Below are 15919 nucleotides of genomic sequence, written 5' to 3'. Positions count from 1 at the left end.
TGACGAGCCATGTGGATGTTGCACAGGAAACAGACACTGTTTATTTCATGCATTTGCTCAACAGCATTTTCATTCAATAAATTAGTTTTCTTCAAAGACACTAACTGCCACTCCTGTTGTTTTGTGTTGGTTGATACAGCTTATTGTTTTTGTTTTAGCCTGGAAAGCTGAGGAAAGACGGGACAACATGGAACAAAGGGTTGACTCAGATTTGACCCCGGCCGCTGCGTTAAGGACTCAGCCTTGGTGCCGGGTATGCAACCTTGGTGAGGATCTCTCAGGTAATTTGTTAAAAAAGATTTATTTGCCTTCATGGCTTGTTCTCTTTTACAAGCTTTATTTCTGACCTATAGTCTCATTTATTGGTTTCAACCAGTGGTTTCAGTATGACACTTACATTCTGTATTTGTGTCAGATACTTAGAAAATGAAAAGGATTTCAGTTATGTTCCACCAGGGGCATCCTTGTGATTTTTTGTCTTTTTATCATGGCCAATTATAGGCACGAGCCCAAGCACGTGCAGGGGAGAGGCTCGTCTTGCACAGTTCATTGCACCATCCATTTGGTGCATATGGAGCCAATGGCAGCCCAACTGAAAATACACTGAGCATCTATCCCCCCCCCCCACCCCTCACATCTTTAAAAAGTGTGACCTCCTGATATTAACATTCACCTGTGATTGAGTCACTCAGGGGAGACAAATAAAACCGTTTTCAGGTTTCATGCTCAACCAGCAAACCCCCCTCTCCTCTCTGAGAGGAATGGTGTCTGCTGGAGGAGGGATGGGAGGGAGAGGAGGAGGAGGAGGAGGAGGAGGAGGAGGAGGAGGAGGAGGAGGGGGCGGCGTCTCCATCCATGAGGGATGTTGTGTAGTAAGTAAAAGGGGGCGGAGGGTGCAGCTCTCTGCTACTACGTCAGTCTACATCACCGGCACACACAGGACCTTTTTTTGCTCCAGGTACTCGGGGTGACTCCCTACAGGCGCCGACCTTCCCACCGACACAAGGTAAGAACATACATAATCCCGTTTTAATGAGCAATCTAGTCTTAATCTTCCTTTTTTTTAAATGCGTTAATTGCCCTAATTTCCTCGACTACCGGCCGAGCATCCAGGTGCATGAGAACAGGAGGATGTGCATGTGTTTCTGCCACAGCTGGACATTTATTTATCACTAAAAACGAGTTTAAAGGGCCTCCTGTGCAATACGGGATGACCCCTAAACCCCAACCCATGATCCAAGACACAAAACCGATATATGGGTGAGAAAGTGTTATGATATCCGTCATAAATGTTGCAATAAAGGCAATATTTGAAGATTGCAGATTGCAGATTTTGGGTTCTTGCTGGGAGGTCTTGTGCGTTAAGGAGCAATCATCATCATCATCATCATCCATCCATCCATCCATCCATCCATCCAAGCGCACAGGATTGACTCTAAGGAGGAGGAAGGTTACATGTGTTGTGTTTTAATGTCATTAAACGGAACATCAGCTGCTGCTTCATCGGTCCAGTTCTGTCTAATTGGCGCTGATTTTGGGCACCGATGCCCTTGCCCCCCTTTCTCCTTCTCTCTCCAGTACACGGCCATACAGTTCTTCCTCAATCCCCTCCTGTCAGATTATTTTGAAAAAAAAAAAGTTGTCCTTGGCTTTGTGTTGTGACATTTCATTTGTGCAATATCAGGGAAATCTCAGTGAAAGTGCCCGTGGAGCTCGGTGCCCTCTCCTGCGTCGTGCGTCAAAATGACCTTGTAGAAACCCGACGGGGGGAAATGTGATGGAGGAAAAAAAAAAAAAAAATGATGTGAGTGATGAGCAATTTACCCCCTCTGCTTTGCGGTGCTGAAACGACTTTGCTCAGAGAGGAACATTGGTTGATCATTTTAGTGTTCTTTGACCTTTTTCTGTTCGACCATGATGGATGGATGTATGCTCTATATTCAGCCATGCCTTTTCTTTTTTTTTTACAACTTGGCATGTCTGATGTCTTGTCCCTGTGGCAGCCATGATTGCAGTTTTCTGAGCTATTTCTGCATCAACTCACATGATGGGTGGCAGTGAGGGAGAGCAGATACTGATGCAAACCTGCAGGACTACACTGACAGTCCTCTGTGCTTCAAAAAAAAAATAATATATATATATATATGATTTATGGTTTGTGATTCAAAGCCTGACACACATTCAGCCTCTTAATTATCCAGTAAGGCTGCAACAAGAGCAGTTTCTTTATGACAGCTCCTCTTTAAAGGGAGCACAGTGAGCATGTTGACAGTTTGGTTTTTCCCTTTTTTGCTTTTGGTTGTGACTGGATCTTGAGTAGACTTCTGATGCACTCATCCAATCTCCAGGAAAATCACATTTTCTGTTTTTGTGTAGTGGTGATTCAGTGTTGGTTCCTGCAATTCATCCTTCACCCCCTTTTCTACACCTGTGCAGCGTCGTGTCGTGCTGAGCTGGAGTCGTTTGAAGTGCAGGTCTGGGTGCAGGATGAGAACATATCCACATGAAAGGCCCAAGCTAGACGTGGGATTTGAACCCCAGACCTTCTTAACAGTGGAAAAACATTAAAGGTTTTCAATATGAATCCTAGTGGAGCTGCTTCTTCACATACAGCAAAAGAGGCTGTAACTATTGACCTTGCAGTGGTCCATTCCAAATCCATTCTCCAAAACATCCCCCTTTTCAGAGCTGCAACGATAATTTGAATTAGCAGAAAATCAACCAGCAATGATTTTCCTAATTAGGAATCGTTTGTTACTTTCAAACAAAATTGCCAATTATTTTCTGGTTTGAGCTTTTCAAATGTGAGGATTTTATGTTTTCTTCTTTCTCGTATGAATCATTGGCTGGTTGAATTTAACAAGCTGTCTAAATACGTCCCCCCTGAGCTGGCTAATTGCATATCCTCGTTATAATGAATGAGGCCCTTGTTGTTCTGCAGACTGTGGCTAAAGATAGAAAAGATGTTTGATTAAGGGTTTTCTACGCCCTGAGCCATCACTCAGCATCACTCGGCACAACAAAAGCAGGGGCGACTTGACATCAGTGTTTGCAGGTGAGGCTGACGTGGTTCACACAGCTTAGCACACAGGAGCTCCATTTGAAACCCGGAGGAGCTGAGGGAGCTGCTCTGTTTGGTGTTCTCATTTTCTGCCCGCTGCCCCTGCTGATTGGGCCGTGCTCTGCTCCGTCCGCAGAGATTAGCACCGTCACAAGTTACAACTCGCCTCTCGCTGCAGCTGGGATTATTACAGCTAGAAAAAAAAACCCTATAGGTTTGGGTGCAGTAGAGCACAGATATCCTCCTTAATTACCCCATCAGGGTGTTGTCAAGATCCGCAATTAGCAGCTGTTTTAACATTTAGTTCAGTGCTTCCAGGAAACACTGGCTCATTTGTGCTGCATGTTTTTTTTTTCCGGACCGATCTGTTTTGGGCTCGTGATGCTGCCGCTGACATGTTCCCCTCTTCTAAAGATTTACTGTGAGACTGAGAGATAATCGATTGGCCTTCTCTATCTTCTCCAGACGGGTGGGTCCAAGCAGCAATTAGTGTCAAGTACATAACTCTCCGTTAACAACTGACATTTGTTTCTTATAAACAAAACGAGGTTTCTTCTGCCTCTTAACATATGCATTACTATTCATTTTTGCTTGATTTTATATATTTGAGAGATTTGTTTATTATAGTAGTTTTGTAACAAATTATCATAGATTATAAATATTTCTTTAACAAGCCCCTAACTTTCCTTATAATGTTATAATGATTTCATAGTATTGGGCTTATATGTAACTTTAATTTTCTTGGAAGGTTTCTGCTAAGGGCTTTGTAATCTGGAACAAAAAACTGGGCAAATAGAGACGGTGTTCAACCACTACACCTCTGATTAATTCTTCAATTCTATTGCTAGCATGACCTTCTTCTAAAGAAAATGTAATTTGTCTAAATGCAGCTATTCTGCAACAATATAATTCTTTCTGTAATCTCCATAGATGTAAGTCATGGAGAAGATATACAACAAGACAAAAACGGAGAATAAACGTTCCAAAAAATGAATTACATATTTAAATGGATCTCCGTCAGCTGTTCAATTCAGTAAGATTTTGGCAGTTTTTTTTTTTTTAAAAGGAAATTGTGCCTTTACTGTTTTTTCTCTTTTATTAAAGTGTGATTTTTAGAGAAACAGTTCGACATTTTTGGGATATATACTTATGAGTTTTCTTTCTTTCTCATATCCGTGCATTAAGTAAGGAGCTGGAAGCAGTTAGCTTAGCTTAGCATAATGACAGGAAACAGAATGTAACTTTATGTAACTTAAACCAGATTTAAGTAGTCAGCTGTTTCCCCTGCTGGTCTTTAGGCTAGGCTAAGCTAATTGCATCCATACTTAACTCCATACTTGACACACAAGACTCTGCAAGAAAGCACAAAAGCATATTTTGCAAAATGTTGACATTTTTCTTTAATATGTGAACTACTTCTATTTCTCTTTTTATTTATACCTAATCACAAAATCTTTTCAAGAAACCTTCAAGGAGATTATTAAGAAATCAGAGAACCTCTAAATAGAGCATCTGCTCCTCTCTGCCTCACCACTTTAAACACAAGTGTTCGGTGCAGTGATGAGATGACACACGGCGCAGCTCCGGCAGAAACACAAATAGATTTGATGCACAGGGAAGCAGGAGCAAAGCTCGCAGTGGCAACAGTTTAATTGAAACGGCCATAAAAGAAACATCACAGAGAGAGAATGTCTGCAGTGGATGAGAGATCTGCAGGGGGGGGTTTGACCTACATATGCTCTGGTGTCTAGGAATGATTCACCTCCTCCTTGGAAGTAGTGTTGTTGTCTTGCAGTGGATTATTCACTATTACACAGAGCAATGCTAATCAGATTTCTGCTTATTCTCATGATTCATTTGTCACATTTTGTTTATAAATTCAGTTTCCTTCATGTTTGTACTTTGCAGGTGTGGGATGTAACTAAGTAGGCTACATTTACTCAAGTGCTGTACTTAAGTACATATTTGAGGTACATGTCCACGAGTACTATTGTATGTACTTCGAATACTTCTAGTCTTCTCCATCTCAGAGGCAACTATTGTACTGTTTATTACCACTACATTTGTCTGACAGCTTTAGATACTTTTCAGATTAGTCAGCCCCTTCCTGTCCAGTGAAAACCGTGTATTCACAAATGTGTTTTTTAATTTTTCTGATACTCCTTTTGTGGGTTTCTACTTTTTAGGCTAAATCAACAATTTAAAAAGGCTCTTGGATCAGTTTCAAAATGCGTCGCCACAATGCTGAAAACGGGGCTTTTTTCTGTCTTTCTGAGCCCAAGTTGACATTTCAGAGATACTTCGTTTTAGTACAACCTTGCACATCTACAGCAGTAAAATGCAACATAATGCATTTCTTAATATTAATCCTAAACATCATATTTAACAGTAAAACACCGACAGAGAGCATTTTAATGCCCAATGATTACTTTTACCATTGATACTTCAAGTAAATTTAGCTGACAACACATTTATTTAGGAGGTTTTGAATGCAGAACTTTTACTTGTAGTGTAGTATTTTCACAGTGTGGTACTTTTACCTAATTATAGGATCTGAATACTTCTTCCACAATTGGAGATTTGCATTTTCTCAGCAGGTCAGTCATTTTCTATCAAACACACCTTCAGTTTAAGACTATTTGAGATGACTGCAGGTCACAACACCATTAACTTGTAGGGACACGTGTGGTGAATACTAATGAACTACACATTAGAAAGAAACACAAATGTGAGCTGTGAAAACCTCACAGCTGCATTTTGCACAACAGTTTTTATCTGCCCTGCTTGCAGGTTTTGAGCTGCCCCCCTCTCAGCTGCCCTCAGTCTGACTCCCCTTTAGTCCATTTTGCAGCGAGCAAAGCCAAAATGGATGCAGAGGGCTGACGTCACGCGGTGTTGCTAGCCGCCTCGGTGCCACCAGGGTGACGGTGCACGCTGAGAGCTCGAGCGGGGGGAACAATGACGTGACTCGTGTTAGGCTGCAGATTCTCCCAAAGGGCACTTTGCAGCCGGGGAGGAGCTATGACCCGGTGAGCCTAACAACCAATCATCACCCCCCCTCCCCTCCTCTCAAGCTGCTGTTATCTCCTCAGCCTCGATGGGCCTGAAGCCATGCAGAAACATGGTGCAGCTGAGTAAAACTCTCACTTCCTGTGTGACTCTGAGCAGGAGCTGGACCGATGCTGCTGGGAGAAGAGTTTTTATTTTATTTATCTCACTCATTCATCACTGCTGATGGGCGAGTCGACTCGGGCACCTCGGTCCTTGTGGCCAGAAAACAAGACATGAATAATTGATCCTCCACGCAGCCTCAGGAGGACTCCCCCCTGGAAGCTCAGACCAGACCAGAGTAGATAGAAACATGATGGATGGGGACGGATGAAGAATGCTGGTTGTTGGGTTGAATTCAGAGCTACAAGAGGCCTTGGCTGGGTCAAGATGATGAAGCACACTGTGTGTGTGTGTGTGTGTGTGTGTGTGTGTGTGTGTGTGTGTGTGTGTGTGTGTGTGTGTGTGTGTGTGTGTGTGTGTGTGTGTGTGTGTGTGTGTGTGTGTGTGTGTGTGTGTGTGTGTGTGTGTGTGTGTGACAGGTTCAAAAGACTTGTCATGCACCTGCTTCAGTCTAGAGGACATTTAAATGACTTCACCAGTGATGGAGGTCATTCTAAACCAACTCCCACAAAGAGTTTATATCATTTTGATTAGTGTCACAGGACGATATTGATTTAACCTTTTGACTCCTCCGACCCACAAGAGGCTTGTTAAGAAATGAGCCAATGCAAATATTTTTAGCAAGAGAATTTAAATCTCTATTCATCCACAAAGATCTAAAGGGAACACTATACAAAGTAAATAATTTAATATTTTGCCATGGCGAGTATTGAGATTTAGCAGAACTAAGCCTTTATCATTGTTTGGCAAAAAGCTTTGTCATTTAATTACGAAGCCAACATTCAAAACATTCATACTCAGGTAAATTCATTTCACATTTAATTCAGTTGAAAAATAAATTCTAGCAGCAAAGAGAAGAGTGTCACTTCCTAAGAGATGTTATTCTTGGGTTTTCTAAAGACTAAGATTCTACAGTCATGATAATATATATATATATATATATATATATATTTATGTATTTACTGTATCAGCTGTCTTGTCATACGCTTTCCACGTTTGGCGAGCTGATATGAAATGAGCATATGGCTGAATGTAATCTCCTCCTGTGGTCTAAGTGTGCTTTATTATGAGCGTAGGTGTTTGTTGACTGAGTCTTGTGGGGGGGGAAATCTTCAAACAGAGCAAACGCGTGGGCTTCGCTGACCCGACCCAGAATGCAACGCTCCTGATGCACTCATGAGAGCAGAAACGACTCTCCAAAGGAGATATTAGCGGCCATCCTGTGGACTGAGCACAAAGAAGAAGCCAGATTTTGTTATTGTGTGTTTCGGGGATGTTTTATGTGCATCTCAGTGGGCTGTGAGGAATAATTATATAGATAGACATGTTTTATGTTGTTCTCAAGTGGCGTTTGTGAGGAATAAATGCCCCTTGTTGACATTTTAAAACAAAAAGAAGCACGCAAAACTGCTGACGTTTATGGAGTTTTGCTTTTAGTTAGAGCTCCAGCCGCGACTTCATCTCTCACAAAGATGACTGCGTTGCTTGGTTTCTGTCTAAAATCCTATTAGAGGAATTTTCTAAAATGACAAATCAACAAACCTTCAGATACCCACTCAATTTGAAAAACATAATTTGCAATTCGAAGACCAGCCTGTATCTCTGAAAAAATACTGAATGTCAAACTTAAGCTGATTTGTTTTTTTTGTCAGAATAGAAATGAACAGTGGTGTTTCAGGAATGAACTCATCAGATTTCATTCAGCGGCGATGCTTTCTTTATCAGCACGCCGTCTTGATCAGGATTGTGCTGCCTAGTCTCAGGGACAATCTATCAGAGGAGGAAAATTCCCAGCATGCTTCACGACGAGAAATCAAAGATGTCAAGAGAAATGAATTTGGCGCCGCATGACATTACCAGCCATCTGCAGCTCTGAGGATTCCACTGACCTAATCATCACCATCTCTCTCTCTCTCACACACACACACACACACACACACACACACACACACACACACACACACACACACACACACACACACACACACACACACACACACACACACGGTAATCTCTCACTTTTGCACACATGCCTTTCTTTTTCACTCTTTAGCACACACACACACACACACACACACAAACTCTCAGACAAAGACTGTCATCACTCATGCTCATCTCTGTCACACTCGCTAACTGCAGCGTCTGTGCCGTCAAAGTGAGCATCAAGATTTAATTCAGTGTGCAAACGTGTGAAGGAAAAGTGGAGAAAAGCAACAACGCTAAAATCACATTCAAGACACGGTATGAATGCTGCAAGACTAGGTGACAACTAATAATTAATATTTATTGACTTTCAATCAAACTTTATCTTGATTATGAGTGTGTCCTGTTATATTTATACAAAAGTCTGTTGTTGAATTTAATAATTCCAAGCAAATTGTAATTCTAAGTGATTCATCGTAGTGTTTAACTTTGATTTAATGCATAATAGCAGATCACACGTTATTATTTTTAGCATTGATTTGATACATTGTGATTTTGCATATGAGCATGTAAATTAATCAATTAGTTGATCATAATAATAATAAAAAAAAAAACTATTTTGATATCTGATTAATCGTTTAAGACATTTTATTCCTAGCAAAACATTAATTGGTTTCATGTGTGACAATTGACTAAATATGTTGGGTTTTCAGACTGTTAATCAGACAGAACAAGACATTTCAAGACGCCATATTGGGCTGGAACATTGTAACATGCATTTTAACTATTATCTGACCTTTTTATAGACCAACAGATTAACTGATTAATGAAAATAAATCTTATCTGTAGCCCCAGCATAGAGTGATGCCTATGCATGAAGCTGTGTGTTTAGCTGCCTGCTGATGAAAGCTAGGGTTATATTTGGAGACAGGAATGACTCATCCCGGCAGCCAACGAGCGAGCTGTTAATTGGATGCAACTTTAAACGAACGTGAGAAATTCATATGTAAACTAATGTACCTCAGGCTCTGAGAGCTCCAATAACAGAAACCTTTGAGACGCTGAAGTAGAAATGTGTTGGTATCAGCTCTGTTATTTACTGAATTACATTAAATAAATCAAGAGGCCTCTTAAAGTCTTTATTCTTAAGGCTCCACTGTGCCATCAGATGGGGAAAATATAGATTTCCTGTACATGATTTTACACAAAATAACCCCAAATTCAGCCTGATATATTTGGTATCCTTTTGGATCGACACTAGAATTTAAATACATCTTTGTGGGAGTGAACAATCCCCAAATCTCCATAGTTTCCTGGTGGAGTTTGTTGCTGCTTCCAGGTGATGCTGTCGGTATGTTTGTTTTCTCTGTTGCTCTGTTGAAAAAGGCTTTTCAACATCACTATTTGACTTGTTAAACTATATTCTTGCCGGAAACTCTGAAGGCTCCGAGGTCTTTTAACACAAGCAGAATAGCAGCCTTTCATTTTTGTTCCATGAAGCCAACTTGCTAAATGTCAAAAAGAAACCCAGGAGGTGAATATAAATATAGTTCAGAGGTTTTGTTTATCACAATGGGATGCTGTTTATTGCTTAAAACCTAGAAAACCTTTCAAACTGTCTGGAAAGGAGCTCAGGAGAATATTTTTCAGCTATTGCATCTCTGAATATTGTCCAGCTCAAATGAAAGCATGTTTCGTGGGTCTTTTTAGATGCTGAAACAACACTTCTGGTAGTCTGGCACATAGTTTATCACTAGCTAATTGCACTCTGCACAACATACCTCCACCTGTCACAATGAGGTCAAACTAAAGCGTGCGGCAGATGAACCAGATCAAAGACGCAGCAGTGCCTCTTTTTTAATCATGTGGACATGAGTAATGTGATCAAACCACAATGTGGACATCTGTTTATGTAAACATGCTAGTTACAGGGATTGAAATAGGTCTTATTTTGGGTATACAGGGAGAGAAAGAAAGCAGAAGAAGAGATGGTAACTCTGTGAACCTCATGCTGTCAGGAAAATAAATCGAGCTGTGAGTGTGATATGATTTCATCAAAGCTAGTTTATTCAGAGGACCTTTCAGCGTGGCGTGGTTTAAGGGCGGCGGTCGCCGTGCTCTATACGAACGGCTCGCTGGTTTCTTCCTCCTCATCAATCTTCTCGGAGCCCGTAAACGCTTGTCTTTTTCCCTGCCAAAAGCTGTCTGCTGCTAAATGGTTCTTGTATTTCCACTAAATAAAATGTCCCGCTCCTGTCATCGAGTGCCAAGGCCTAATGGGGAAAGGAGAAATCCATTTTGGACAGTTTAGCAGATGCTCTTAACCTTTTGAGTTTTTAACAGTGCAGATAGGAGTAATTGTTAAATGCTCAAAGCTATCAGTGACTTATGAATGGAGGTCATGCGCTGGTGTTGAATGAACTGCCCTGTCAGAGTTGGACTAATGTGGTTATAACTCCTCCAGTGGCTGATGGAGATCTCTAGCGCGCCTCTGAAAGGTAAATAGTTGAGATGTCTATTCACAAATTAAATACAATATTCCCAATACAAAACATTACTCTACTGAAGACTGCGACTGTGTTGTAGATCTAAGAAAAGCTTCCTGCTGTGGCTGGAAACAACACTGATGAAATAGGTGAGAAAGAACAAATAAACAAGTGTGAAGGACACAAGAGAGCTCCGTAGAGCTGAGGGTGCTAATTCTTTGTCACTATGAGTCTCACTTCAGACAAAACTCACTTGATCCAATGTGAATATAAGAATATTGAATAGTGAAACCATAAGTGCAGTTGGCCTTTAGGCGTTTACTGTTCATTCCCTTATGCATCCAGGCCTTTGGTGATTTGGTGCAGCTCCAAGATTTCATGATTCATTTGGCTCCCATGTTTTTCAATGCCATCTTTTGTTAGCATGCTTTTAGCCGGAAACATCGTATGTTGCACGTGTGTTAGTGCGTTGAGTGTGTGAGGCTTCCCGTCCCTCTGGCGTCTTCTCCGCACACTAAAAAGAAAATGGGATTACATAATTAATTATTTCAGCATTGGCAAAGGACCCCCCGCCATGACTGTTCATTTATTATCAATTTACACTTCATTACAGATGCCAGAACAGTTTGGAAAAGGGCTTTGATTCTCAATAACTCGTTATACTGTGAGCTTATCTAATTTTCTCTAGAGCATTTAAGGCATATTTTTATCAGGCATATTTTTTCACTGAAGCAGGCCACAGTTACCCTCCATATGCAGGAAGGTATTTGTTATTCATAGACAGAGAGACCACCAACTCCCAATCTCATCTCAGTATCTCTGGCTGGTGAAAGGCTAATCGGATGGTGATGGGATGCCTCATTGTATTCAGATGGGCCTCAAAAGTGTCCTTCTACAAAGGTCGTGACCATGGTGACGAAGGAGGACCGGCCAATCAGCTGACTCGTCAGAGAGAAATAGAAAATGGTTGACTGGGCAGAGATGAATGTAGAGGATTTCAGCTGTACAATGTCTTAAGTTAAAGACAGGTTGTATTGTAAGCAACATACTCGTAGAGCAGGTGGCAGAGGTCAAACTGGAGCTCATTGACTGCAGTTCCCTATTGCTGCTTGATGCTGGATATACTAATGTTCTAACTGAACTCTTCTTCACTTCTCTGTAGTCAACAAGCTTCTGGCCCGCAACGAAAGGCAACTTTACTACTTTTTAAATAAGAAATATTATTTAGTTCACAATGTAAATTACAGAAGCCTGTCAACATGAAATGAAGCAGTTGTACTTGCTTGCAGGCAGTTCAGAGTCAATAGATGACACTTTTTAACATTTCTTATCCATACAGAAAATACCTTTTTGGAGTCATAATGGATCAGATTTAGTCAGTATTGCGACCTGTTATTTAAAGCACCATGATGAATATTGTTACACAACTAACAATGCATGTGCATTTTGAAGGGGGAATGATAACGTTATCAGCAATAACACACAGTTATCTTATCCTCCACCTGTTCTCCATGCATGACATATTTACCCGGCTGTAAAACCCTCCTCAGTTCCCTTAACATTATTTGTCTTTTATGGGAGCAGTGCAGGCTGGGTAAATGTTAAAACTGATGTAGATACAAACTGAACTAACTGATTATTAGACCGGCTGCTGTGGTTCAAAATGGTCTTCTGTCACTGGATAGTATTTTCGGTGTGTAGCCAGCTCTCTGCATAAGGATGAGAATTTAAACATATTAAAAAACGCCCACTCATGTTCCTGCTTCTCTATGCTTTTCAATGAATTCATGAAAACTGCAAACAAGGTCATTTCCTTTTGTTCAAACACAGACCTTATATTTAATTCATCCTGTCTGCACTACAGGTTTACTGAACCACAGCCTGTAGGCAGCAGAACATAGTGACAGTGCCGGATCATGGATTTTAAGCCTGGACTTTGAGTGTTTTCACTTGGCAGTTTGTTTTTGAGCCATGAAATCCATTTTTTTTGCTGCAGGGTGGAGCTGAGAGGAGTGAGGCAACCGCAGTCATCATGGCTTAAACAGCCTTTAATATATTTCTAATGAAGCAATCTCTATCAAAAATGCTTCAATTAGTAGATTGGAGGAAGTGAGGTACGGTATTTAGATTCTAATGGAAAGAAAAAAAAAACATTACTTTCATACAGAGGTGATTATTTAATGATTTCTTTGTCATAAATAAGGGAAAAGTAAATATGTTTGGATTTTGGACAAAAAGACATTTGAAAATGTCACATTGGTCCGTGGGAAATTATAAGTTTTATAATTATAGTTGTTATGTGATAGACAAATCAATTGCAAAGTCCCTTCTGTTGAATGCAGATTGGCCAATCATAGCATAGCATCGGCCGGCTTTGACCAGGGTCCGCTAGGCTCCGTTCCATATACCCTCATGCAATCATTTTATAATTTCTTAATTTCCAGTTTGGTTTTGTGGATTTGGAGCTTGTCATGGTAAAACATTGTGTTATAGTGATACTGGTTTCCTGGAGAGGTTGGAAGGAGATATACGTTTCTATATAAAAACCTGTGGAGTTAAAATTAGTAAATTAGCACATCATTAACTAGCGTAGCACTTTTATTCTACTTGCTACTTAAACACATGCTGCTTTTGCTTTTCAATGATTGTTGCAGTGGACAGAGACCTACATGGCTTTACAGGAACAGTGTCATTCCTTAATTTCATTGTCTTCTGTCTCGATCTCCAGGTGATGTGGAGGTTCACTTTAACACTTTGATCTGTAGCTTTAGCTTCCATCTGTGTATATAAACAGACATCCTTCATAAACTATTCAATTGCATATTCTAGACCCTAATATCTGCTTCTCTCTGAAAGCGCTTTTCCAAAAATGTTGTTATATTTATTCAGGGAGTGCAGTTAGTGACAGTGTGGGCTCCATGTTTGTCCCAAATGCATTGCACGGGTCTGAATCTGTGTATTTGTATTGCAACATGCTTAGCTTTTCAACATTTTCTGGGACAGACTGACTCAACAGCAGCTGAGCATGTGAGTCAAATCTGAGCAATTAATACAAAACAACTTCTTAATATGACTTTGTAGCCGTTATCCAACGGATTCCATAAGTAATAGAAGCACATGCTTGAATCTCCTGGCTGAGACAATGTGAATTGGTCACTCAGTTATCACAAACATGCTAGTGAAAACTAAAATGAGCAAATGATGGATTGAGATCCAGGCTGGTGACAAAGCACCAAATGTCTTTCACAACATTTGCTGACGATGTGATGCTGCCTGTTGGAGTGAGAATCTGTTGAAACAAAAGTTTTTTCTCATGACCACAAAATGAAGGATATGAATGAATGGATAGATGAATTACTAAATGGTGTCTGATAATAGCCATTATAGATCTTTACTCTGGGCCATAGAATTTGAGCCCAGCATGAAACATTCTTTCTAAATCCTGTGGCCTGAGGAACGTTTGTGAGGCTGGAAATCCAAAGAAATAACAATGACTTTTTTTGCAGCCAGCTTCAACAGAGCTGTTAAGTGAGAAATTGAGCAAGACCCGACCCAAAGGCAGTGCAACAGAGGCTAAAGTCAACAATGTACACGCATCACTGATTTAGCACTGGCTGCTTGTTCCCGTCGTTCAGCCTGAAGCGTTTTTTAACCCCCAAATGTTTGTCACTGGTCCAGTTCAGCAACTTGTAAAGCCTCCTGCCTGAAGTAATACATAAACAACATTAACTCAACATAGTGGTGTGGTGGTGATGTATGGTGTTCTGATTAATTTAAGATTATAAGGGTTAAAACACAGATCCCATTTGTTCCAGACATCTTAACAGTTCGATGAATTGCCATGAAAGAGGATAAATCAAAGACACTGTGGTGATGCCTTCACTTTTCCTCTTGCGCCACCATGAGGCTGACATTTGTGGTTTTGAATGAAATATCTCCAACAACGATTAGATTGATTGCCATGAAATCTGGTAAAGGCATTCTAGCATCTTTGATGATCAGTTCAGTTTTCATACTGCTCCATCAGCAGGGGGAATTTTGATTTGGTTTATTTTATATTGTCTATACAACCAAATTCCTGCAAAACAAATAACCTCCCATCTGCCTTTGCTCTAAGTTGTGTTTAGTGCTCAATAGCAAATGTTAGCATTCTAGCACACTAATCTAAGAAGCCTTACATCAGCAAGTTTGCATCATTATTGAGAGCATGTCGTCATGTAGCTTCATCTGGTTGCATATTACCAAAGCTGTCATCATTACACAAACTGATCAAAAAGTAACAAGAGCAGTTTTGTATTCCGTAATCTCTGTGTTATGCAATTCTGACTATATCCCGACAAGCAGTAGTGTAGGGAGCGCTACAGTAGGAGAATCATTAAAAGGACTTTCCCCCTCCTTCTCTGGTTTTGGTTTCAGCTGGCTTTCGCTGAGCGTGTTCATAGAAACTCAGATGTCCCAGCAGACCTTTGGGTCGTGTGATGTTGACTTGGAAGTAGTCTGTGTCTGTTCAACACCCCGAGGCTACACAGGAAGCTTTCAAAGATTCCCTCCCTCCCACTGCCTGCTACCCTTCCTAGTTAAATCTGCTGTGGTTTTTCTTGCTCCAATACAATTATTGTACACAAACATTGTTAGACAACTAGGTTGAACACATTTTAATGAACAGGAACAACGATAATAAGTGTCAACAAGGTTGGTCTGCAGTTTATTGGTACTTATCTGGTGTAATTCAACACCCCCCTCCATCCTGATTACATGGCTCATTGATTAATTGAGAAGTACAGCGTCAGTGCAGTCTGATCAATTCCTAGACACAGAGGCAACAATAAATATTGTGTAACGGGTGGTGTGTGGACCCAAGTGCAGTACGACCAGGAGACAGGGTAATGTTCAGGAGCTTCATTCAAAGCGGAACAAACAGCAGGTAGACAGGTAGGAGATAACTCAAGGGGGATATTCCACTCTAGAGAGCGCTGATCCGTCAGCGGAGCAGGCAGACAAAAACCAAGAGGAGCGAAGGCTAATCTCGTGGTCGGGGACAGAAGGCTGAGTCGGTTAACCGGGGCAGAGGCAAGGCGGAGAAGGCCAAACAAGCAGGGTCGGCAACGGGAAATCAGTCCGGGGAATAACGCTGGAAGGTCTGGCATAATGCGGAGAACGATCTGGTGGCAGTGAGTGTGTGTGTGTGTGTGAGACTGGGGTATTTATACTGAGGTGAGTAGTGCAGCAGAGTGAGCAGGTGAGAGTGATGGTGCTGATGAGGTGGGTGTGGCAGACA

The 15919-nt window shown here is 41.0% G+C and overlaps 1 protein-coding gene across 1 annotated transcript in view; it reads left to right on the top strand.

Moving 5' to 3' along the window:
* Nucleotides 1-994: 994 nt before the first annotated feature.
* The window catches only part of sv2a (synaptic vesicle glycoprotein 2A), a 46300-nt gene continuing 31375 nt past the window's right edge, over nt 995-15919 (top strand). The window contains exon 1 of the mRNA XM_054621864.1: nt 995-1006. The gene's annotated coding sequence lies outside the window, so the exon portion shown is untranslated. The remainder of the gene's footprint in view (nt 1007-15919) is intronic.

Source organism: Anoplopoma fimbria, chromosome 20 (genome assembly GCF_027596085.1).
Source record: "Anoplopoma fimbria isolate UVic2021 breed Golden Eagle Sablefish chromosome 20, Afim_UVic_2022, whole genome shotgun sequence".
NCBI classification, from domain to species: Eukaryota; Metazoa; Chordata; class Actinopteri; order Perciformes; family Anoplopomatidae; genus Anoplopoma; species Anoplopoma fimbria.
The sequence above is the reverse complement of the archived record's forward strand: the minus strand, read 5'-3'. Positions and strand labels throughout refer to the sequence as shown.